The following is a 26646-nucleotide window of genomic DNA, read 5'->3' on the forward strand; positions in this document are numbered from 1 at the left end:
TGTTTTCTTCCTTTTACAAGTGTCTGTTGTTGGAGTTGGCTGCAAGATTCGAGTTCCCACAAAGCGATCAGGTAAGGAGCATTTTGTTTATAAATGTGTTTTCACTTTGTAAGTTTCCGTATTTTGTCCTGTGCCCGTTCCTGCCCCCCCCGCTGTCCGTGCGCCGTTCCCGCCCCCCTCCCGCTGTCCTGTGCCCGTTCCCACTCCCATCCCGCTGTCCGTTCCGCCCCCCTCCCCGTGTGTCCGTTCCGCCCCCCCTCCCCTTTCACTCTCCGTTGCTTGTTTGATCTGGCTTCACGTTTCGGCCTCAGAGGAAAGATGTCAGGGTCAAGCTTGGACATTGGCCTCCTGTGGTGGGATTGTGTGAGGGCAGTGTGCACGACACCTCAGCACCTCGCCCCTGGCTCCAGTTTTATTCGTTCGTGCAAATATCTGCCCACCATGTTGTCCTGCAGCCGCGTGCTGCATTTTGGCTGCCTGGCGTTTTTGCACTTGGATTCGTAATTTGTGGCAGCGAGGCTCACAATTGCGTCCTAAGCTCAGGAGTGAAATGATCTGAAGCAACAGGGGGAATTAATTTGTTCTTTGTTGGCAAATGACCGGATGCCCTTGTTCCGTTTCCTGTGCATCCTGCCGACTACTTTACCTGTCGGGTCACTTTTTAACAAGACTCTGCCCTAGTCACGAAGAAGGCATGACAGAAAAGGACTTGTTGTTGTTGCAAGTGGGCCGCCTTGACCTGGTAAACGCATGTTCCGGTGTTTGATGCATTTTTAAAAGCACATTGAACGTGTTTTAACGTAGGCAAGCCCGCTTGGTTTCTTTTCTTTTCGCAAACAGTATTTTTGTTTTAAACTATGTGCAGACATGCCAACATTTTAGAGCAGGGAAGTGGGATATTTAAAAATAGTAATCGGGTGAATGTTACTTCCCCATTGATTTCTATTGCAGAAAATGCAATTTCAGGCGGGAGACAGCTAAACGAAAGCCATTGTTTTTTTTACTTGAAAAATCGGGATTCTCCCGCCGGAATCGGGTCTATATGCATATATGACTATATGCATGGTCTCTTAACCCCTTTGGTTGAAGTTCTGCGGCTTTAATGCCTGAAAGAGAGCTTTAAGATGCGCTTGTTTATTTGCATGCAGTGGTTTACAACATCAAGTACGTTGCATATAGGGTGACCGGATTTTGAAAACAACTGGAATATTTCACAAACTTATGAGTTTACTGAAATCTGCCAGGACAGATGATAAAAAAAAGGGCTTGCCATCAGTAAATCCGGGTTGCTTGGTCACACTGTTTAATTTGTTAACGGTTTTAATAATTTTAAGTCATAACAGATCACATTTTTCTGTGTTTTCAGTTTTGCCCCCCTTCCCCCAATCTGTTGTTTAGCTTGCCCCATCCCTCCTGCATTGTGTTGCTTGCCCTGCTAGTGTTGGTCACTGCATTGAGTTTTCTCCCCTAACTTTCAGTCATGCTGCTAATCAGCATGGCTAAAAGACATTGACAAAGCCAATTGCTGATGCATAGGCGAGACCTATATTTAGTGATTTGTTAAGTAGCTTGCGCAAATTGCTGAATTTTCTAACTCCATTTAGTTGCCATTGGTCAGGGAGTGCTAGAGAGTGCAGAGTGACTAGGGAGTGCTAGGGAGTGATAGAGAGTGCAGAGTGACTAGGGAGTGCTAGGGAGTGCTAGAGAGTGCAGAGTGACTAGTGAGTGCTAGAGTGCAGAGTGACTAGGGAGTGCAATGGAGTGCTAGAGAGTGCCTAGGGAGTGCTAGAGAGTGCAGAGTGACTAGGGAATGCTAGGGAGTGCTAGAGAGTGCAGAGTGACTAGGGAGTGCTAGAGAGTGCAGAGTGACTAGGGAGTGCTAGGGAGTGCTAGAGAGTGCAGAGTGACTAGGGAGTGCTAGGGAGTGCTAGAGAGTGCAGAGTGACTAGTGAGTGCTAGAGTGCAGAGTGACTAGGGAGTGCTGTGGAGTGCTAGAGAGTGCCTAGGGAGTGCTAGGGAGTGCTAGAGAGTGCAGAGTGGCTAGGGAGTGCTAGGGAGTGCTAGAGAGTGCAGAGTGACTAGGGAGTGCTAGAGAGTGCAGAGTGACTAGGGAGTGCTAGGGAGTGCTAGAGAGTGCAGAGTGACTAGTGAGTGCTAGAGTGCAGAGTGACTAGGGAGTGCTATGGAGTGCTAGAGAGTGCCTAGGGAGTGCTATGGAGTGCTAGAGAGTGCAGAGTGACTAGGGAGTGTTAGGGAGTGCTAGAGAGTGCAGAGTGACTAGGGAGTTCTAGAGAGTGCAGAGTGACTAGGGAGTGCTAGGGAGAGCTAGGGAGTGCTAGAGAGTGCAGAGTGACTAGGGAGTGCTAAGGAGTGCTAGAGAGTGCAGAGTGACTAGTGAGTGCTAGAGTGCAGAGTGATTAGGGAGTTGTCGCGGACATCATCGGGCATCCAGCGGGTTTTGGATGGGTTTGTTTCTTTCTGCGCCACGCGGGGTTTGGAGATCAACTTGGAGAAAAACAAGTTTATGATGTTCAACCCCCCGAGGCACACCCGCCCCAACCCCACATTGAACGGAACCTCTCTTGAGAGAGTTAAGACCTTCATATACTTGGGAGTGACTCTGACAGAACAATTTATATGGGACCAGCAAGTCTCTAAATCCTCCCTGAGACTAGCACAGATAGCGGGTGGCATAGGCAGATTTTGCAGCGCCTCATCTTTTAAACCGGTTACCCCTGCCCTAGAGATATATAAAATACAGGTTAGGTCTGCAGCCTTATATGCAGCAGAACTCTGGGGACACACTAACACATGTAACCTGATGAAAGTCGAACATTCTTTCATGCGGCATCTGTTTGATCTCCCGCAAAGTACACCTCTGCTCCCATTACGTTTGGACCTGGGTCTGGAACCTATTACTGAGCTGGCGGTAGCCCGACCTCTGCTCTATTGGAGAAGGCTCTGGTCTGTTCCGGAGCTGGAACCGTTTAGAGCAGAATTCAAAATCATTTGGGGGCAGTTAAAGACCAAGAACATACCATGGCTAACACATGTTAAGTCCCTTTTCTACCAAATCGGCCTTCCCCAACTTTGGAATACACCGGAGGATAGCTGTTTCAGGATCCAAAGGACTGCCCTGGTGGCAGCTGTAAAAGCGTACAACCTCAAAATGCTACATTGCTCTAATTCCCTGGGCAGACTATCCAATGAGTTCCTCACAACCAAAGTTGAATTCAGGACGGAGGCGTTCTTGGACCTGGTGCAACCTCCACTGGCAAGAAAGCTATACATTCAACTGAGACATGGCTCCCTACCAGTCGGGGAATTCACTTCAAGATGGGCAAAAGCGACGAAGGCTAACTGCCCTGCCTGCAATCATGACAGGGAAGACATCACACATATCTTCTTTTTCTGCCCAGCATATGGTATAAATCGGAAGTGCTGGATCATCCCACTTTGCAAGAATTTGGGCTTTAGGCACTGTGCTCTTGCCTGTAGAGTCTTAACTTATGACACTACCCCCCCCCCCCCATTGTCTTTGCTGTTTCCCGGTTTCATCTCGGTATGTGGAGGAGAAGATCCACAATAATCCACAAGGACTAAGGGACGATTGCTTTTACTCTAAATTATTCCTTTGATATCCATTGTTTAATAACTTTTTAACTCGATGTATTCATATTTTAATACTGTGCTTGTACATATTGTATTGCACTTTTATGGTCTTTGACCGAAATAAAGTTATCAAAGTGAAGTGACTAGTGAGTGCTAGAGTGTAGAGTGACTAGGGAGTGCTATGGAGTGCTAGAGAGTGCCTAGGGAGTGCTATGGAGTGCTAGAGAGTGCAGAGTGACTAGGGAGTGCTAGGGAGTGCTAGAGAGTGCAGAGTGACTAGTGAGTGCTAGGGAGTGCTAGAGAGTGCTAGAGAGTGCAGAGTGACTAGGGAGTGCTAGAGAGTGCAGAGTGACTAGGGGGTGCTAGGGAGTGCTAGAGAGTGCAGAGTGACTAGTGAGTGCTAGAGTGCAGAGTGACTAGGGAGTGCTATGGAGTGCTAGAGAGTGCCCAGGGAGTGCTATGGAGTGCTAGAGAGTGCAGAGTGATAGGGAGTGCTAGAGAGTGCAGAGTGACTAGTGAGTGCTAGGGAGTGCTAGAGAGTGCAGAGTGACTAGGGAGTGCTAGAGAGTGCAGAGTGACTAGGGAGTGCTAGAGAGTGCAGAGTGACTAGGGAGTGCTAGGGAGTGCTAGAGAGGGCAGAGTGACTAGTGAGTGCTAGGGAGTGCTAGAGAGTGCAGAGTGCTAGGGAGTGCTAGAGAGTGCAGAGTGACTAGTGAGTGCTAGGGAGTGCTAGAGAGTGCAGAGTGACTAGGGAGTGCTAGAGAGTGCAGAGTGACTAGGGAGTGCTAGGGAGTGCTAGAGAGTGCAGAGTGACTAGGGAGTGCTAGAGAGTGCAGAGTAACTAGTGAGTGCTAGGAAGTGCTAGGGACTGCATAGTGACTGCAGAGTGACTGCTAGGGAGTGCTAGGGGGTGCAGAGTGACTGCAGAATGCTAGGGAGTGCAGAGTGACTGCTGAGATTAAGCTAATGGCAATGTAAATGACAATGCCATTTATTTATCTGTTTTCAAAACCAACACATAAATACAAATTTTGTCATTTACAATGCCAATAGCTCTAACTTTTCCAAAGGCGAAACCATTGCATTGTAAAAGCTTGTTATGTTTTCGTCGCTCCGGAGGTACTGCGTAACCACTATTCGACGAGTTATGGGGACTAAAGCTACGCCATGAGTGGAGTTGGATGACAAAGCTGTAGGCCCTGTAGGGTCGCTCTGGAAAGAACCAGCCGACTGGACATGCCACGTGAGCGCCATCAACAATCTATGTTCCTGTTTCCTTTTACTCTTTTTTACCCTCCTGCCTTCGGCAGGTCCGATTCCTGGCAGGGCCAGTTCGGCTTTTCATCCTCCTAAAGTCTCTAAATAAAGAAGCATTGGTGATAGTAATAGCAGGCAATGACAGCACCACACAGCCCCATGACGCGACCCACCCTGTACCGGTGCTGAATTTATATTCAGCATCGGGTATTACTGTTGCAGTTATTAATGTGCTCCAGCACCTCGAGGGGAAATGACGCAATGTATAAATGAAACAACAGTACAATTCTATTATCATTATAAGCTGCTGTGACTTTTAGTTCATAACAAGGGCCACGTTCCCTTTGTGTTCTCTCTCTAGACTTTATGTTTGAAACTGATACATTTGCATTGTCTTGGAGCATTTACATAGCACCTTGTACCCTTTATGAGGCCCAAAGCGTTTTAGGGTATAGGAGTAAGGGTGGAGTAATCAGGTGACTCAAATCATCAGAGCGCAATTTATCCACTTCAACCTTTCCATTTAACAAGTCATTGCATTCTGGGAATCGTAATCCTGCTTGAGGTTACTTGCACCGCCACTCGTGCAATCTCTTATTAACAACGTTTATTCTAAGGCGTGTAAACAATAAATCGAGCTCCATTTTTGTGGGTAATATTATTAATAGCTATTAATTGAGAGTGGCCTGCACTACAGAAACGGTAATGTTGTCACAGGAAGCAGGATTAGGAAGATCAAAGCAAAGTACCATTCCAGGCGTCTGCCTGCTGGCTGCCTCAATGAAAAGCGTGCACAGTGTATGACTAATTTAGAAGAAACACCGGCCGGGCCTTTCACTGGCTGCTGGCAGTCTGTCTGCTTGTGAAAGACCGGCCCATGTTCCTTCTAAAATAGTCATGCACACTTTCACTTTAATTCACGCTGCAGGCAGCAATCGGGTCAGGTCACTGGTTGTGTTCATTAATTAAATTACACAATACAATACTTACTTATTCAGTCAGTGGCACAGAGCTTGCCGTCGCCTCTATCACCTCAATACCACACAAGCTTGATATGTTATCTTGCGCTGGCCTTCAACTCGTGTCTTATTCCCAAACAACAAACTGGAAAATTCTGGATTAACCCCTCCCCCTGACCCCAGCACACCAATAACTTCTGAACAACAACTGTTACTGGGTGGTCTCTCAAGTCTCGAGGAAGAGGCAGAGGAGGCCACTGCCACACCCCCACTACTTTACCAAAGCTGGGCTGGCCTGCCCCCAGCCATTGGAATGAATGTGGAGCTTCTGACTCCGCCCTGGGCTAAACAAAAATTGCCAAAATGAAAAGCTGTATTCTGGCAGTGATACACAGATGATGCCCACATGTGTGTCGTCACTGCTCTGCTTTCTGCCTTCAGATCAAATAAATCTTCACCCAGCCAAAAGCATGCACACACAGCAGAGAGCCAAGAGCCAATGCCATCATACCCCACCCCCTCAAAGAAAAACCTGGGTTTACCCATATTTATTCACCAAGCAGCCAACTTAATTTATTGCTAGCTGCTCGGTGTTCTAGATCATTTTTTTTAATCCTCCAAGGGTGTCAGGGCGGCGCCCATCTCGCCCATGAACACCAGCCTCCACTATGTTTAAAGAAGAAAACTTACAAACAACATGTGGCACATGTGGTTAAGTCTGAGAATGAATCAGATACTGAGGCGATATCTGCTGTTGGAGATGAGCAACTTCATTATCAAGAGTGTGATGGCACCATTTTTAATAACAAACAATTGTGACTGATCCTCTAAGTTGTGTTGATCCAATAGCTAAAGTATGTCAGATATAAGGTCCTTAAACTCTTGGTGGAGTCTGGTGGTAGGATCACTGTAGGAAAGTAGGATCTGCTTCTTATGGTTACCCCCACTTTTTACTAACTGTAATACTGTTTTTGACTAGTCTGACTAGGAACCTGCTAATCAGGACCACCGTCTATCTGATTTCTCCCTAAACTGTTATGTTATGTAACTAGGTACACTCCAGATTGGATACTGGGGTACCATTGCCAGTCCCTAGTATGTGGTACACATGTGCCCAGGGAATAGGTACCCCAGAGGCCTCCTATGGACTGAAGAATGTATTATGCCACCCATGAGAGGCCATGCAAAATGGAACTACAGATCTGCCATTACAATGTTATGCTTTCTTGTTTACACTAAAATTTAGACTATTATTTGTTAACTTTTCTACTTATATGTATTCATATTGTCAAATTGGCAGTTTGCGAGAATATCTGTTCTGATTGTACCATTCTCACATTGTAAAATATTTATTTGTATTTTTTAAACGTGTTCCAAATACTGGATTTTGATTATGTATATTTACTTTACAGCCCTGATGATGTCCCAGAAGGGGACGAAACGCGATGGCTGTGTAAAGCATTCATTGTTTTCAAGTTGGATGATATTGATGACATGATTTGATGCAAAATAAAGAACAGAATATGAAGCAGACATCATAAGGATCTTCTTTGTTTGGACTCCAATATTTGATTGCTGAATTTTTATATATATTTGACACTCCTTCTCGAGTATCGTAAAAGATCTGCCATTACAGCTTGTGTAAGTTGGTGCGTGCACCACTTACTTAAGATATAGGTTTACTATATCTAAGGGTCACTGCACTTAAAACCTATAAGTCACCCCTGTAGCAGGCCTTAACAGTCCTGAAGGCAGTGTGCTTGGTTCTAGGTGAGAGGGTGGCACTGCATGAGCAGGACACCCCTGCAGAACTACTGAGTCCATTCTCCTGGGTTGTTAGTGAAGCAACCATTTACGACATATAGAGTGGCATTACACGACTGCGTGATGACTATCTCTAAAATGGCTGAAACAAACCCTATTGTGTTTGGTCAAAAACATATTGTAATCATACCCCCGCACCGGTAAACAGTGTGGGAGGTATGATTCCACCCCTCAGAAGTGAACTTCGTAAGGACACTGGTGTTCAAGGTACCAGCCTTCTGGTCCCGGACAGCACAACACGGTTGCTGCTGACCAGAGACACAATTCTACCCTCCTGCTGCTGTGCCAAGCTCAAGTGGGGGAAAGCAGAACATTAGGTATCCTGTCACAGGGAGTTGTAACCACCTCCCAGACAGGATTTAGTGCATTAGGGCTGGGTGGCTGCACTTGCCAGCACATTTGGTGCCCCTGTGCATAGTCCTGGGAGCCATTGGCTTTCTGCTCTGGTGCGAAACTGGACAAAGGACATGGGAGTAACCTACCCATTGCCCAGACCCTCCCCATATTCTTGCCAACCCTCTTCCTTGGGTACTTAAGGGCTTACCTGGCTCCAGGACCTTCGATTCGATGTGGACAAGATTCTGAAAAAGAAGCCTCTGAACTTCGACCGTCTGGACACTCAGGATTTTTTTTGGGCCCGACTTTGTCTCCCACTCGTTCTGCTGCGTCGTCTGTGCCCGTGCACCATACATGATCTGTGCAGGACCTGTGGAGCATCAAGGACAACCAAAGATATCTCATTTGGAGTGGAGTCAATCCCCTGCACCCGCAGGCACCACAATACTGCTGCCCGGTGTACGGTAAGTCTTCTGGACCTTGCTGGTCCATACCGTACACATCCTTGACCTTCTGCGTAGGTTGCTGTTGCCAAGGCTTATTGGTTTTTGCACTGGACACCGACCCCTCAGCATTCAACATCCTTTGTTGGGCAGCTCGTATCCAGCCCCTGGTTGTCCTCAAAATCTCTGGTTCCCGTAGCTGCAGAGTCAAGTACTCCATCAGCCAAACTGAAGCACCCGGCATCAGTGGGAATTCATCAACAGAGCCCCTTGTCACTCCCAAGTGACCCAGACTCTGGCCCCTCTGCTTTCAGGTACTTCTCGACAAGAATCCACCTTTGGATTCCAATGGACACTTTTCTTCGACTGCGGTTTTCGACACCACTTCAGACCTATGCACTCGGCTTTCCTGGGCTAGGTAACTTGGGCACCTTGGTATCCACGAGTGGGGTGGCTCTCCAATCTCCAATCTTCCACAGTGTTTCTGTGAAGCCCACTGGGAAGGGTCCTTAAACTCTAAAACTTCAACCGCGACTTTCCCATAGAATTGTACTGAGCACACAGTTGTGTTCCCACACTGCACCTGTCCTCTTTGGGGTCCGTATCTACTTACTTTGGCTGGTTCCTTGGGGTCCCAGTGATTCTACGTCCTTTCAACATTGTCTTGACTCAAGTCGTGGTTCTTATACAACTTTCTTAGTATATGGTTTGATCCCCCCTGGGGTCCACTGTGTATTAGTGCTATTTACTGTCATTTCTGTGCTTAAATATTGTGTGCTTTGTGATTATCTCCGTGTCAGAGACACTGTGTTGTACTAGATAGTGTTATATCAATAAATAATAAATACATATTTTTAGGTCTCGCCTATCCCATTCTGCAAGGAATGGATAGTCGAGAATTATAAGAGGCAAAAAAAGTTCTCAAACCATCGGGCGGATTTCAAACAGTTCACATGAACACAAGCAAGCGCATTTCCCCACATCAAAGCCATCAGCCTCCCTCCCACAGGCCTCCCCAGTGTGCACAGTGCACGCTGACCTCAATTCTCCTCCCCCTAATTGCTTTCACTTTCACGGCCACTTCAAAGGGATCCGTTCCCGGCCGCTTTTTTTTCTTTCGGCGATGTTCTTGTTTAGACGTGTGCTGTGTTGAGGGCGCCTTCCACTCCTTAGCTCTGCATTACTGTTTTCACTTTCACGGCCGTCAGGCCGTGTCTCGCATTTCTTCTCTCACCAGTGACATTGTTTTTAAATATGTTACACATGCCGTGCAGTGCTTTGTTTACTACTTTGTTGATTGCGTGTGAGGTAAGCTCTAAATCTTTGATACAAAAGCAGCATGTTTTTGTCCGTTACAGCTTTATCTGCACATCTGCTTGCTTTTATATTTCTTTGGCTTCTTTGAATACATCGCAAAGGTAATTTTTATAGGTGTGCCTTTCCCGAACTCTTTGTTGCTTTTGCTTGCCCACATCGCATAGTTTGATTTTGAGTTTACTGAATACTTAGCTGTTATCTGTGCATCTTCTATACTATTCAAAGCTTAGCCAGTGCTCACTACACCCTGACTGGCAGCACCAGGACATGCAGCATAGTGAAAGAGAGAGATAGGCTAATGTGCGGTGCGGCCAACTTCAGAACTGCAGGACTTGTTAAAACAAACTGTGAGCTGTGTGTTGTTTTATCCAGAATGCCTCCTCTTCCCCACCCCCCTCTACGCAAATGTCTTCCTCTTTCATTTTTTCCTTGCTCTCCCCCGCCCCCCTTTGCGCTATCCCTGCTTAATTTGTGACTGGAAAGTGCCGGGACTTGTAATTTAACATAATTTGTATTGCACAAACTTGACTCAACGGTATCAGAGTGCTTTGCATGAGCACAAGTTGCATTACAGAAGGACACAGTATATATATTTTTTAAGGCACGGGCAGATTTGCAGAGAATCACAGGCTCAAACCTGGTTCCCCAGCTTCAAACTCGGCTACTCTGATTGTTAAGCCACTTCTTAGCTCTGTATTACTGTTTTCACTTTCACGGCCGCCAGGCCGTGTCTCGCATTTCTCCTCTCACCAGTGACATTGTTTTCAAATATGTTACACATGCCAGGCAGCGCTTTGTTTACTACTTTGTTTATTGCGTGTGAGGTAAGCTCTAAATCGTTAATACAAAAGCAGCATGTTTTTGTCCGTTACAGCTTTGTCTGCAATCTGCTTGCTTTTAAATTTCTTTGGCTTCTTTGAACACATTGCAAAGTAAATTTTTTTATAGGAGTGCCTTTCCCGAACTTTTTGTTGCTTTTGCTTGCCCACTTCGCATAGTTTGATTTTGAGTTTACTGAATACTTTTAGCTATTATCTGTGCGTCTTCTATACCATGCAAAGCTTAGCCAGTGCTCACTACACCCTGACTGACAGCACCAGGACATGCAGCATAGTGAAAGAGAGAGTAAGGCTAATGTGCGGAGCGGCCGACTTCAGAACTGCAAGACTTGTTAAAACGAACTGTGAGCTGTGTGTTGTTTTATCCAGAATGCCTCCTCTCCCCCGCCCCGCTCTGCGCAAATGTCTTCCTCTTTCATTCTTTCCTTGCTCTCCCCCGCCTCCTCTCCCCCGCCCCCCTTTCCGCTATCCCTGCTTAATTTGTGACTGGAAAGTGCTGGGACTTTTAATTTAACATAATTTGTATTGCGCGAACTCGACTCCAAGGTATCAGAGAGCTTTGCATGAGCACAAGTTGCATTACAGAAGGACACAGTATATATATATTTTTTTTAAGGCACGAGCAGATTTGCAGAGAATCACTGGCTCGAACCTGGTTCCCCAGCTTCAAACTCGGCTGCTCTGATTGTTAAGCCACATCCTCTTGGGCATGAAACCCCTGAACATGCGCACCCTGTTATCCTGGACAGACTTCACACAGATACCACATGAAAGCGGCCGCAAAAGTGAACGCATTTTGTTTTTCGCATCGTTGAGGAGTACATGTTTGGGACCCGGACTATCTATATGGTGCATTGAAGCCTATCAAAATATTATATTAGGAGTGGTAACCAGTGTGACTCCTCTCCAATCTGGCAGCCATGATGATATAATGTTGCAGTGAAAAGGTCGCAGCCCTTGCATTTTTAATCATGAGTGACAACTGACCAATGACTCCTTTTTAAAACGAACTGTGAGCTGTGTGTTGTTTTATCCAGAATGCCTTCTCTCCCCGCCACCCTCTGCGCAAATGTCTTCCTCTTTCATTCTTTCCTTACACACCCTCACAACCTCACACCCTCACACCCCTCACCCTCACAACCCTCTCACCCTCACCCCCTCACACTCCCACCCTCACTCACCACATCACTCAGGAACACCACCGCATCACTCACGGGCACCACCACATCACTCAGGGGCACCACCACATCACTCAGGGACACCACCACATCACTCAGAAACACCACCACATCACTCGGGACACCACAAAAATCACTCGGGACACCACCACATCACTCGGGGACACCGCCACATCACTCGGGTAAAACACCACATCACTCGGGGGCACCACCACATCACTCAGGGGCACCACCTCATCACTCAGGAACACCACCACATCACTCAGGGACACCACCGCATCACTCAGGGACACCACCACATCACTCGGGGACACTACTATATCACTCAGGAATACCACTACATCAATCAGGAACACTCCCACATCCCTCAGGGGCACCACCACATCACTCAGGGACACCACCACATCACTCTGGGACAACACCACATCACTCAGGGACACCACTATATCACTCAAGAACACCACCACATCACTCAGGGACACCACCACATCACTCAGGGACACCACCACATCACTCTGGGACAACACCACATCACTCAGGGACACCACTATATCACTCAGGAACACCACCACATCACTCAGGGACACCACCACATCACTCAGGGACACCACCACATCAATCGGGGGCACCGCCACATCACTCAGGAACACCACCACATCACTCGGGGACACCACCACATCACTCAGGGACACCACCACATCACTCGGGGACACTACTATATCACTCAGGAACACCACTACATCAATCAGGAACACTACCACATCCCTCAGGGGCACCACCACATCACTCAGGGACACCGCCACATCACTCTGGGACAACACCACATCACTCAGGGACACCAATATATCACTCAGGAACACCACCACATCACTCAGGGACACCACCACATCACTCAGGGACACCACCACATCACTCGGGGGCACCACCACATCACTCGGGGCACCAGCACATCACTCGGGGACACCACCACATCACTCAGGGGCACCACCACATCACTCGGGGACACCACATCACTAGGGGACACCAGCACATCACTCGGGTACACCAGCACATCACTCGGGGATACCACCACATCACTCAGGGGCACCACCACATCACTCAGGAACACCACCACATCACTCAGGAACACCACTATATCACTCAGGTGCACCACCACATCACTCAGGGACACCACCTCATCACTCGGGGACACCACCACAACAAGCATTGCCATAGCCAATTGAACTCGCATTAGGAATGTGTAAGCTATTGGCTTTGTGAATAACAATGCTATTCATTTATATAGTTTCAAAGCCAACACATATTAAAAAAATGTGTCATTTACAATACCAATAGCTCACACTTTCCTAATGCGAGACCTATTGCATTGCAAAGGCTTGTTTTAACTACTGTGTAGTTCTCTTTTCATTTTACCAATACCATACGGTTGCATTCTGGTACAACAAGCTGCTTAACATTCCTTGAAGACTATGCCTGAAGGCTGCTCTACACAGCTACCCCTTAGATAGCTTTCTAAGGTTATCTTTGACCTCTTAAATCACCATAAGGGTTATTTGGACTGGTGCAAGGTGCCCACTTTAATTAATGGACAGCATGTACCAGGCCAGCTTCTCACAATCACCACGGTAGCACAACGTCTATTTGCAGAGAAATGGGGAGAAAGACTTTTGTTGCCTCTGAGCCGTTCCCCTGTTTCATATGAAGCTCATAAAATTGAGCTACTGGGTAATATACTAGATGTGATGGAGTACAAGGGGAGAAGGTCAGAGGAAACATTTAGGTGGGTATCAAGGGCCTTAAAATCCTGGGATGGTTCCATCAGGGACTGTTTGGGATGATGCAAAGACCTAGGGCCACAGAGCAGGTTTTAGTTGTTGACTGTGGTGCTGTGGGTGAAAGGAGGAAGGCTAAATTGCCCTCTGTGTTTCGTAATGATTTAGGAAAAAAGTGAGGATTCAAAGATAAGATTAACATAAAGGAAGGTGTGGTCCCGGTCAAGCATAAACTAAGAGGGGTACTTTTTAGTGTGATGGAATACCTTGAGAAAGAATTCAAGAGCTTGTGTGACAGAGGCATCAGTGAGGCAACTGAATTCTCCTTGTGCCTTTCTACGTTAGTGGTGGCTCGTAAGTGGTGTAAACAATTGCAGGTTTGCATTGACCTGAGCTCATTGAATAAGGAAATATGGGATGACTTGCATCCATTACAGAAAATTATTGATTTATTTCATGCACGAAGGTAGATAACATGTTCTTTAAACTTGAGTTAGGCACTGCCTACCATCAGGAAGAACTTCATTCTGACTCACAACCCTTGACTGCGTTTGTATTGCCTCTTGGTACTTTTCAATACCATTGCATGCTATTTGGTTTGGCCTCTGCTGCCTCAGTGTTTCAAAGAGTGATGTACAACTTGCTCAAAGAGGTTGAAGATGTCCTAGTGTTTCAGGATGATGTATTAGCTTTTGGTGAAGATGCTAAAACTAATGATTCTCCAAAGAATGTTAGAAATCTTTCAAAGGCATATTGTTGTCCTGAAGACAGAGAAGTGTAAATTTATGTGTAGTGAAGTTGAATATTTAAGACCCATAATTTCGGAGGAAGGTATTAAACCTAAGCCTGGATTTTGACTGCTATTGTTAGTGCTCCACCTCTTATCAGAGTGAAACCACTGTTGGGTTTGTGTGAATATTATTCTTGTTTCTTCCCTGATTATGCCACCAAAGTAGGTCCTATCAGCAGTTTGCTAAAAAAAAAAAAAAGGGTGTTAAATGTATGTGATGTGATGAATGTACATCAGCTTTTGAACAAATCAAGTCTTTGTTGAGTCAGAGCAGGGCTCTTAAGCCCTTTGGTTCTAGGTTTTCCATGTTCTGTCACAGTTGATGCCAGCCAGGTTGATTTGGGGGCAACCTTAACATAGGGAATAGGAGAGTCTGAAAATACAGTAGCTTTTGCATTCAAAGTGTTGAGGGAGGCAATGCTTCAATACTCTGTCATTGAGAAGTAACTGTTGGCATATTTGTGGGCCATCAAGAAGTTTTGACCATATGTGTGGGGAAGGCGTTTCATGCTTCAAACTAATCATAAGCCCTTCGTTAGTATTCTTGGAAGTGGTGTGAACAAATGTTGTACACCAAGGATTTTGAGAATGGTCTCTAAATTATTGCAATAGCAGTTTGATGTAGTTCATATTTCTGGTGGTAGGAATGGTAAAGCCGATTTCCTTTCTTGCTTCCCCAGTGGTTGAACTAGTGAAAGAGGGTTTGCCCAGAGAGAAGATTTGATCTCCTTTGTTACAACCATTCTGTAAGATTGAAAGTGAAATTACTATTGAAGATGACATGCTTTTACGGTCCGACATGTTGATTCCACCCCACATAGTAAGCAATAATATAATCAGGGAGGCCCATGACAGCCATCTATGATTGTCCTTCACGAAAAGTCGCATTCACAAGTCATTTTGGTGGCCTAGTATGGACCCCGAGAATAATGAGGAGGCTGAAAACTTTTGTGTGTTCAAGTTGACTGACACAAGTCTGAAGGTGGTGACACTGTCCCTCATATGTGAGTAAAAAATCCTAGGCCATCAGCTAAATTGAAGCTTGCAGACTCTATCAGGTAAATATACGAATATAGTAACTCTACAGGGTTAAGTAGTAGAATAGGCTATCTAGGAGTCTACATCATGTTCTTTTTAGATCTCCATTACCTTATTGCTCCCTCTCCTCATTATGATATACCTGAGTGTAGTAGGAGTATCTATCCGATTTCTCATAACCCAGAGAATGATAAAACTTTTCTATCTTGGTTCTTGTTCTATGTAATGGTCCGGAGTGTCGTAGATACATGTAGACATATTGCTGATTCATATAATATGATAGGATTGATTTAATTCCAATATTGTTATTATTATTTCATCGTATCTTCATCCCTTGCATGGATCGCTTAGACCATCTCCTTATCCTTGTATAATCTCATATAACTCGGCCATCTATCGACATTAATTTTTCTGTTCCTCTTACCATCCTCTGCGAGAATCCATACCATGATGCTTGGTTAATTGTGTGGCCCATTGTGTTCAAAGATGAAAGAGTTTGTTTAAACATTATTGCACACTATTGTGTCTTTTTTTTTTGATCAGGAACTCGCCTTTATTGAGGGACTTATTATTCATGAATATATGAAGATATCATCTACTTTTGATGTACTGCATTGAAATAAAGTCTTTTAATGTAAGTCTGTATCTATGTGCCAATACATGCTCAATCAATATGTATCCCTCGGTGTTATGTTTCAGTTTAATGGCTTGTTTGAAACAACTTACATCAATTTAACAAATATTGTATCCCGAATGGACATTGGATATTATGTATATTATTAGTTAAGTACTGTACAATTGTTGGATTTTATCTGTCTACCATATGACAATGAGTGAACAAATTAGTAGACTAGACCGGTTAGGTACTGAGGACTTTCGAGTCTGAACTATATTTTGTTAGCCTCTCTTTATACCATCTGTACTTTATTTAAATATTGCCATTAACTTTTATGTAAAATTGCATGTGTATATACGGTAGTCTGACATATGTTTTTCTTGTAAATATATTTCCAGAGTATCACCTGCGACTTCTGAGGAAGGCGTGTTCTGCCGAAACGCGCGTCGAGTTTTAATGTTTCTCCAGCACTTTAGGCACCAACTATAACTTTGAATGTATTTTTAAATGTATTCTGTATTATCTATATGTAATGTACTTATTTTTATAACGCTTGTATGTGTTGTTTGATGATTTATGTTTTATTCTCATCATACAGTCTGACCTTTGTTCAGTTTCTATATGATTTTTAATATGCCAATTAAAAACATGTTTTTTATATAATTTTTATTTTTGATTGTTCCTTTTACCACTGGTTTAGGTTAATTGTTCACTTATTTAGCTGATGGCCTAGGATTTTTTACTCACATATGTTGTTACCCTGCCCTAGGAGTCTATATACTACCACTACCCAGGGGGTCCTTGTTTTTCTCATCTGACACTGTCCCTCATGCCTATTGAGTGCCCCGCTGGGCCATTGGCCAAGCTAGGCATTGATATCAAGTGTCCTTACGATTCCCTACCCAGTGATGCCAAATACATTTTAGTACTTATGGACTATGTAGCTAAAAAAGATTAAGATGGTCAGGAAGCCAAGTGCTAATATTATTGTGGAATTTCTTAAAGAAATCTTTATGAGACAGGGATTCCCTGAGGTTCTTTTTTCAAACAATGGGACACAGTTTGTAAATAATCAATTGCGGGTGTTCCTAGAGTCTTGAAGAATCAAACTTTTGAGAAGGTCATTGTACCACCCACAGACCAATGGTCTTCTGTATAGAATGAACTGCGAGTTGGATGCATGTATCAGATGGGCCAAAAGGGGGAACTTGGGAAATCTGTGCGTACATTAATATGGTTCTATAGAACAGCACCACACTCGTCCATAAAGGTGTTCCCTTTTGAGTTATTGAGGGGAACAAAAGCTTACACCAGTTTCAGACCTACCTGGATGACAAAATGGCTCAAATGTGACTCTGATGTACAAACATTGTTGCTGATGGTGAAGGAGAATATGTCTCAAACCCAAGAAAAACAAAAAATCTGCTATGACAAAAAGTACAGTGTCAAATTGTTTCCACTTAAGATTTGTGAAATGGTTCGCATAAAGTCTTCTGTCAATGTGAAGAAGGGAATCAACAAGTTTGGTGAAGCTGGCAGAGTAGAAATGATTGGTGGAAATGCTGTTCAAGTTGAAGGGGGGCATTGGTGGAATTTAGCGAAAGTGGTTAAAGTAAGGAAGAACCAATGAGACAATTGTTTAATGTTAAGGATTCTGAACCTATGAAGCAGCTGCCGAATAAGGGTTGTGATAGCTGTGAGTTGCCCAAAAGTGAATTTAGAAGAAGTTCTAGAGACACAGTTACTCTTAATAGGTTTGCACCTAATTTCTAGGGTCCTTATGGTTTCTTGTGGGTTTAACCCATTCGCTGCGGGGGATATTCCCCCGCTGTGCTGGGGGGGTAGGGGGGCGCGCACAGCGCTCACATGCTCCTGACGAGCTGAGCTCGTCATGAGGCACGGCGCTCCTGTGCTCATGACGAGTTTAGCTCGTCACGGCCACACCCGTTCCCGTGGAACGCTCAGCACAGCAGGGGAATAATCCCCGCATGCGGGCGTTCTGCGGCTCATGACGAGCTGAGCTCGTCATGAGCACCGGAGAGCCCTGGCTCATGATGAGCTGAGCTCGTCATGAGCATTCAATGGGTTAATTACTACTGTATTATCCGTGTTTTGTTTTTTGGGTATGTTTTATTCTGTTTTGTGCTTTTGTTTTTTTAGGAAGAAAGAAAGATGTGTAGTACTCTATGTTCATACTTACGAATTGTACTGTGAACATTCTGCATTATGTAAATACTTATGGAACAGTATTGTGAACCTTCTGTGTAAGGATTCCAATCTATAGCATAATGTATTATCTCTGAATGTTTTATTTGTAAATGTGACGATTGTTCCAAAGTGAGAAACTGTTGGAGGAACTTCTGGATGAGGTACTCTACAACCGTGTAGCAGTTGGTAATAAATCTTACCACAATTTCAAACCTGCCTCTGGATAATTACTACATACTGGCTAGTCAGTTGTTGGCGCCACAGTACTGCTGCGTTTGGGTCTGCTACTGGAAGAGGAGATGTGAAAACCATAATACTGAGTTATCCTATGGGTATTCCTGAGTACAGGCTCATTGTGTGAGTGGTAAACGATAGTGGATGAGGGATATACGCCTGTGACTGTTAGAAGGGCAAAGACCTCTATTCGGAGGCAACAGAATGTGTTTGGCCAATGTCCAACCTCCACATTCCCATATAAAGAGAGTACTGGATTACTTGCAATCACTAAGGGTCATATTTACAAAGGTAAATAAACTGAGACGAAAGTCTAACGTTATGACTTTCGGTATTCACAAAGAGCATGTATGAGTCCTAAAGCTAAACTTTGATCTCAGTTAAACGTTATTGGCCTTAAGTTTAACTGAGACCAAAACTGAGACAAAAGTCTAACTTTACTACTTGTAAATGCCCTTTGTGAATACTGAAAGTCGTAAAGTTAGACTTTCATCTCCGTTTACCTTTATGAATTGAGCCCTAAATCATGTCACGCGTCTTGGGGTATACGATACCGAGTTTAGATGCACCTGTCCTTTACAATCATACTCAGTTTCATAACTCGTTTTTATTTTACCTTAAATTCCAATGAAATTTTCGTTAGTCTGTAAAAGGACTCTCCGTCGATAAAATGTACAAACAGAGCACAGTCTTTATTCAGCTGGTCGTAGAGGGCAGTTAGGTATTAGGGCAGTAGGGATTTAGCAGAGCAAACTACCCTTCAGGTAGGACGAGTCAGACTTCAGGCAGCCACTGAGAGGCAGTAGAAGGGGCTGTGGCAGGAATGAATATAAACACCACGGCCTTTGAGAGAGGCAAGGCGCTGCCAAGAAGAGGCTTGCTTTCATTCCAAAAACGAGCAAGAACTCGGAAAAAAAGGTTTTATTTCTGAGAAGGGGCAGTGCTAACAGCGGGCGTGTTGTCTATCCAAAGGCAAGTACAGAGATCAGACATTCTAAAATAGAGGCTGGGCGAACAGAGAAAGTCACTCGAGTGTCAGGGGATGTGGTGTTCTTTAAAAACAATAACAGTAGGAGTGGAAAATCCTAGAGGCGGCGACCACAGTGAAGTCAAACCTGCTGCGTTTGCTGAAAGGAAGCTCGGAGAACGGGTGTTCTAAGTATCAAGCATTTTTAGACACCATTCTTCGGAGAAATCAACAGGACAGACAGGAGAGCAATAGGTGAGTGTCACCACAATGCTGCCTTAGTCCCATTACATATCTTTCCTCTTGGCGTGCGGTAGCATATTAGTGCCAATAGTGGTGGGAGGATTATTAGATCTGCTTGACAGCACAGCTGTCTATTGTTACCAGCTTTTTAAAATAACCTTAGAGTGGGCTCTGTCTCCTCTCAACTTCTTAAAACCCTCATCTCATGCCGTCGGCTTCTAGGTGTATCAATCCGACTTCCTGGAAATGTTTTCACTGGAATCTACCGAAAGACTATTTTACATCCGAAAAGTACACAGTCATCACACTGTTTGTCACATTTAATTATTTTAATCCAAAATACATTCTAAACAGAAAGCCATTTTGTGTGTTATGTTTTTCAGAGCATTGGCAAAGCCAATAGGTCAGGCTCTAAAGTGCCACAGCATTTGTGCAGACAATGCATTTATCAATCAGCGGTTGTGTTTAAACGCGATGGCACACTGAAGACAGATCTACTGACGTTGGCAGTGCTTGTTCAGACAGCACTCACTATTACGAGGAACATCAGAAGCAGCTTCCGTTTGGCACCCTCTCTTTGCCAGGCCCCAATATCTGTGTAGCATCAGAAGCAAATATAAAGTCAGTTTAATAAACTAGACAAGCAAACCTAGTGTGTGTGAGTGATGCTACAACACAAAGAGAGCAGGTGGGGTCATAGTGCAGCCGGTTCCACCACTGATTCCATGACTGTACATCCATGCTGTGTGCTGCTCACTCGGGGGTGGGCGCTACTGTGCGCGGTGGCATTCAATTCCCCCAACTCTGATCCAAACTAGACAGACAGAACTACGGCCCGATTTACAGAACTAACTTAAGACAAAATCCTAACCTTACTACCATTTTCGTATTCACAGAAGGCACTTACTCATTTTGGTATTCACAGAAGACACTTACTCATTTTGGTATTCACAGAATTTAGGACTCCTAACTTTAGGACTCCGAAATGCCTTCTGTGAATACCAAAAGTCTTAAAATTGGGATTTTTCTCAATTTAGGAGTCCTAAAGTTAGGACTCATAACTTTACTACTACTAAACTGAGAAAAATCCTAATTTTAAGACTTTCGGTATTCACAGAAGGCATTTAGGACTCCTAAAGTTAGGAGTCCTAACTTTACTACTACTAAATTGAGAAAAATCCTAATTTTAAAACTTTCGGTATTCACAGAAGGCATTTAGGACTCCTAAAGTTAGGACTCCTAACTTCTGTGAATTACAAAATGAGTAAGTGACTTCTGTGAATATCAAAATGGTAGTAAGTTTAGGATTTTGTCTTAAGTTAGTTCTGTAATGTAATGTAATGTAATGTATAATGTAATCTAATATGATCGGGCCCTACCTGGCTGAAGCCCTGTTGTTAGCTCTGGCAATGCTATGAACACAGGAGCTCCTGTTATCCCCAGCACCCCTGAATGTGCAATCTGGGCAGGCCAGGTCGCTGCAAATGTCATTTCTGAAAGAAGACAATGAGACAAGTAAGGCCATTATCGCAAAGATTAGCAAGATTGTTCCATGGAAAAATGTGCATAATGGAAACACCAGTCCCCCGGGAGTCCCCACAGTTGTACAAACGCAAGATTCGAGTCTCCAGTGTCAGAAGAGTGAAAACCAGAAAGGTGTCTTGATGGAGATTTTTATCTATTAATTTATTTCTCATCAGCAGTGCATTTCTGCCTGACTCCTCCTATGGAGCGCTGATCTAGAGGCAATACTTACTTATCTTTGGCCTGGTGTCACGGCATAGTGGTGGATCAGGAGAGGGCAAATTTTCATTGCATTGCAAGATTAATGTTTATGAGTGGGTCCGTAAAGTAGTCTGTCTTCGGTTCCAAGTTGAAGAGGAGGGACTTTGATAGCTCGTGCTTTTGCGTGTCGAGTTGTCTTTGCTGAAACATTTGCGCTTAGTGGGAAGTCTACACTAAGCAGATATAAATTCTAAAATGCTAGGAGAAAGAGCACTGGACAAGGTGGCACACCCTATTATCCTGACAATGTTAATTCATGGGACCGACAATGGGGGAGCTCCCTGGTTTGCAGCAATTTATAGAGTGGGGGTACATGAGGAAAAAGTAATATTTTCGGGGTTTCCCCCCACTGTTTGCCTACATACTACTAGCTGCTGTGTTTTCAACTGGGAAAGGGTGCTGAGGCCTTCTAACCAGATATCAGTTCCAGTGTTCTAACCCCTTACCAATTGGCATAAGCTGACTTACCAATAAGTCCCTAGTATATGGTACCAAGGGTTCCCAGGCCATGTACGCTAGATGGTCTACCCAGGCCTGCAGCACTGATTGCGCCACCCTGTGACTGACAAAGTAGAAAATGACTCCAGCCTACCACTGCAACCTAGAAGGGCAGTTTTAGAACTTTAGTTCGACTTTACCATTTAAACCAATAGCAAGACCCCCACTTCCTTTAATAATAGATCTAAGTCTCCCCTAAGGAATGTCTATGGAGCTATTAGGCATGGAGCTGTATATTATTAACTAGGATATATACTTCTGATATATTCTAATAGCAAAACTTCCAAAATGTTGTTTTTGCTGTGGAAATGTTAGTAACCCCATAAGCTAACACAGTGTTACTGGCTGACTTCTCAGTCTGGCTAACTTCTGAGTGGGAATAATAAAATAGGTAGTTCAAGGTATCAAATTAATCATAGCATTATACCGGACTTGATGTCCAAGTCGAATTTAATGTAATTTTAAGGAAAGGCAACTTTTAGAAAGTTGCCACTATGTTCTCCAATTTGTCCATGCCCTAACATTGTTTATTTGTCACCAGACAGCCTTCTGCCCTCCTGGGGAGCAGTGTGAACAACTCCCAGGCTCAGTAACAATGGAAGCCTGCAACAGGGAGAAGTTTTACCTCCTCCTTGCAGGAAGCCACTCAGGTTGTTGGCCCAAAGATGAACTTCAAAGTTAACGCCGCCATTAGTGGGCAAATGGCAATACCACTCTTGAAAGGTTGCCCCTTTGTTCAGAGAGACAGGCGGGTGACAGAACATAGGGGGGAAACCAGTAGCCAAACTGGTTTTCCCATGGGCGTGTAGCCCCCATGTAGCCACACCTCTAGGGTGGATTATCAAGGTACTAACATCCAAGGAATGGTTTAAACATCTTGGGAGTGGGCAGAACAGTGAACTTTTGAATTGGTAGACACCACACATAGCTGGAAGTCATCAAAGATCGGGAGGGATCCTGGCAGCCCATTGGCTAGTGGCCATATCATCCCCTCAGGTCACTCATAGCACCCAGAACCTCAGATCATGCTGGAACTGGAGAAAGGACAGAAGAAAGACTGCTCTGCTGACACCTGAACTTGGCATGAGAGATTGCACTGCAAACACAAGGAGATGATGGACGGAGTGCTGAAACTTTTCAAACACTCACCTCCAGTCACAGATCTGGGCTGAATCCATCATCGTTATTTAGCTCATTTCGCCACCTAGTTCAGACACAGCTATATGCAAATCAGTCTTGACCCTGTGCCTCATGGGAACAGTCCAGCCTGAACTGCCAAGCCATGCCTTCCCTGGACCGGAAATAAGCTTCCTGGGACTGGTTTCGGGGAACGTTGGTTCCATGCTCACTCTGCCACTACATTCAAGCTAGCCTGGCTGATAAGGGGAGTGTCACCCCGAAACTGGTCCCAGGATGCTTGTAACCCGACAGTCAGCACAGTTTGTGCCTGAAGGAGTAGATCCATTATAATAAGATAAAAGCAAGGTGCTGGTAAACAGTGTGAAGTAGTGAGACTGCCATGTGAGCTTCCTCTACTACATCACCCCACAAAACTCACACTTTGCTAGTACTGAGCTAGTTCTTTCATTTCCCTCCTCCATTTTACTGCTCATAAATACATGAGGATTTTCATAGACCTCTGCCCATTATAGCATCAATGTCCTGAAGCTGGAAGAAAAGTACCAAAGCCAGACCATCAGTTTCTTTAGCCTCGTTCAAGGTCCCCAACTCTTGCACATACCTGATGCTCGCAGACACATGCAGGAATACATTTTTTCCCAATCTCATTACAGATGCCAAGACATAGAACTTTTCTGACCTTGACTTTAAGACTCCCAGACTCCAGGGCACACAAATATCCACCTTGACAGGTTAGTTTTAAAATAAGATCCTATCAATCCTATCCATATCTGCATGCCCACAATGAGGTCCCAGTACTACAAACACAATAGAAAAGTTTTACTTCATCCAGACTGTTGGGTTATATTGGCTAGTCTTTCCCCCCAGTAATGACATCTAAAAATTGTGATCCAATGTAAGTCCTGGGGCCCTGGCTAATATTACAAAAACGTTTTATGGTTAAGTCCTAAAATCCCAAGTATGAAAAAATATAACTTGCTTCCAGTGCTTTTGACGTGAATTGACATTTGATTCAAACCCCCACAGCATCACCAAAGCATCAACCCACAACCTAAACAAAGCCTACTGTATTGTCTTAGAATACCGGAGCCCAATTCACAAAGGTAAATTTAAACGTGAAATCTAAGGGCCCAATTCCAGTTTACCTTTGTGAATTGGGCCTTAGACTTCAGGTCTGAATTTAGCTTCAGGTCTAAGGTTACCTTTGTGAATTGAACCACCAGACATTGAGCTACAGGTTGAGCTGAGCCTATCTGTTGTTGAGTGATGGCTTCTAGTTCTCTGTGTATGGGTTTTATTAACTGTATAGTGATTCTGCAAAACTGAAGTGCCAATGAGTAACTGCAAAGCCTGCCACAGACATTTAATTTAGCCATTGTACTTTTCTGTTATAGCCACTATTTTGTGTTGTTCTGCACCATGCCATGCAATGCCTACTCAAGATCATATCCCTACTTGACGTCGGATCCTGGAGTGGAGGCACCAAGGGGCAGGCAGAGACTAATTGCCTCCAATCATGGTGGTTGAGGTAATTTACCACTTGGGTCTGGTGTCTTTCCTAATATGTTTCTACAAAATTGTCAGGCCCAGTTCACCAACATCCACTAGATCTGACTGTTAGTGTGAGAATGACGTGGAATCTATTAGACTCCTTTCCCAGTTGACAGAGCTGAATATGTTCAAGAATGCACTCGCTGGTGACGGCAAAGTGGGAAAATGGGGACGAGGATATGAAAGAAGGCATACAAGAGACTTGATTGGTTTCAGTCACATAGCTTTTCTTGTCAATTGAAGATTGTGTCTGATTTTTCCGCAGTCTTTCATGAGTCACAGCCTTTTCATACTAAATAGAACTTGACTGCTGTAACTCTTTGCTCTTATATAAACTTAAAATGCACACAATTTGTCATTTACATAGATTTCACATGAATGGAAACATTCTACAGGAAATGAGACGTATTCATGATTTGCTCTGGTAACTGATGCAGTATGATAAATATGCAACTTATCAATGGCTAAGTAAATTTATATAGTTAGGACCAAAAGAATCGCCATGAGCTGTAATGCTCTAAAAGTTCAGAAATGGATCAGAAACAAAAGTTCACATAGGCTCTCCATATAACACTGTGGAAGCCCAAGAGACAGTTACAGAACAATTTTGAGTGTGTGACAAAATCTTGGTAAGTAAGTACAGGGGCCCAACAGCAATCCCATAATCCAAACAAGCATTTTCTAACTCCCCAAAGTAATCACTAACATCAGGCCACTGAAGACAGTGCTAGAAGTGGTGGAATAATTCCAAGGAGGCAATCTTTTTAAGGTAATGCTGCAGAAGAGCTTTGAAGAAGCTCTGCAAACAGAAAACCTCTGGTAATATGTTCTTGATGTCTGGCTTGCGATTGGAGAGCCAAGTACACAGGTGAAGAGCAGAGACCGCATAGAGGCTTCCCGCTATCAACGAAGAAGAAAGCCAAGTACGTTGCCACACCTTGAGGTCCGAATTCACAAAGGTAAAGTTAAACCAAATGTCTAACTTAGACAAAAAGTCTAATATTAGTACTTTTTGGTATTCACAAAAGGACTTACGAGTAGTATTGTTACGCCTGTACGGGTTCTGCACTCAGGGTGGAAGTTCTGCACTTGGGATGAAATCAATTTCCTGAGTGTGCCATCTCTGCACTCACAACAGAATCTCCACCCTCAGGGCAGACCACAACACAGTGAAATAGCAGGGCAAAAATTGGTTTGTGCCGCAACACATATGCCCAGATTCACACAGCATGAGATATACAACATCTAGTTGTACAACCAACATAGTATAAAATGTCTCACTTAAAATTGAAAAAAGCTCTATGTAGGCACTGGGTGTCAGATATGTGTATGTGTAGAAATTGTTCATATAGGTCACAGTAGAATATAACAACATGTTAATAAAGATTGGATTACACAATAAGTGAAGGACACTTGCTACTTGGAGGTCAAAAAACAAAAGTTGTTGAACAATTGTGATGGGAGAAGGGCCAGTTAGCTATAAACGGAGTGTATTGGAGGGGTAATTGTGATGGTCAATAAACGCCTCTGCGACAGTGTATATATATATAAATATCTCTATATCAAGAAAGACACAATACCATAAACATATTCATATGACCCTTCAAGTGGCAACAAGAACATCTCTTCTTCAGTTGCACATTTAACAATTACTAATCTGCCATGTAATGTCTTCCACAATCAGTTCAAATGTGAATGTTTTGCTCAAGTCAAAATCTGTAAACAAACGGCTTTTTCAAATCCTTCACACATACACCTGTGTCTTTGCTTCCCATCCCCCCACCTAGCCCCGCCAGAGTGTTTTTAGTCCAATTACAAACTACAGCCTGGTTGCATACATAAAATATGAGCAGTCAAAAACAAACCCTTTCAGAACTTACGTCATGTCGCTGAATGTGTTTGTCAGTTTGCCCATTGCAATGAGACAGAATGATTTAATGAGGAGGTGGAGGAGGAGAGCTGAAAGGATCTTCATATCTAGGATCAACCTCTTTGGAATGTCCAGTTAAGATGTTACCTCCAGATTCCTTTTTCCACCT

This window comes from Lissotriton vulgaris, chromosome 2_1 (genome assembly GCF_964263255.1).
Source record: "Lissotriton vulgaris chromosome 2_1, aLisVul1.2, whole genome shotgun sequence".
Classification (NCBI taxonomy): Eukaryota; Metazoa; Chordata; class Amphibia; order Caudata; family Salamandridae; genus Lissotriton; species Lissotriton vulgaris.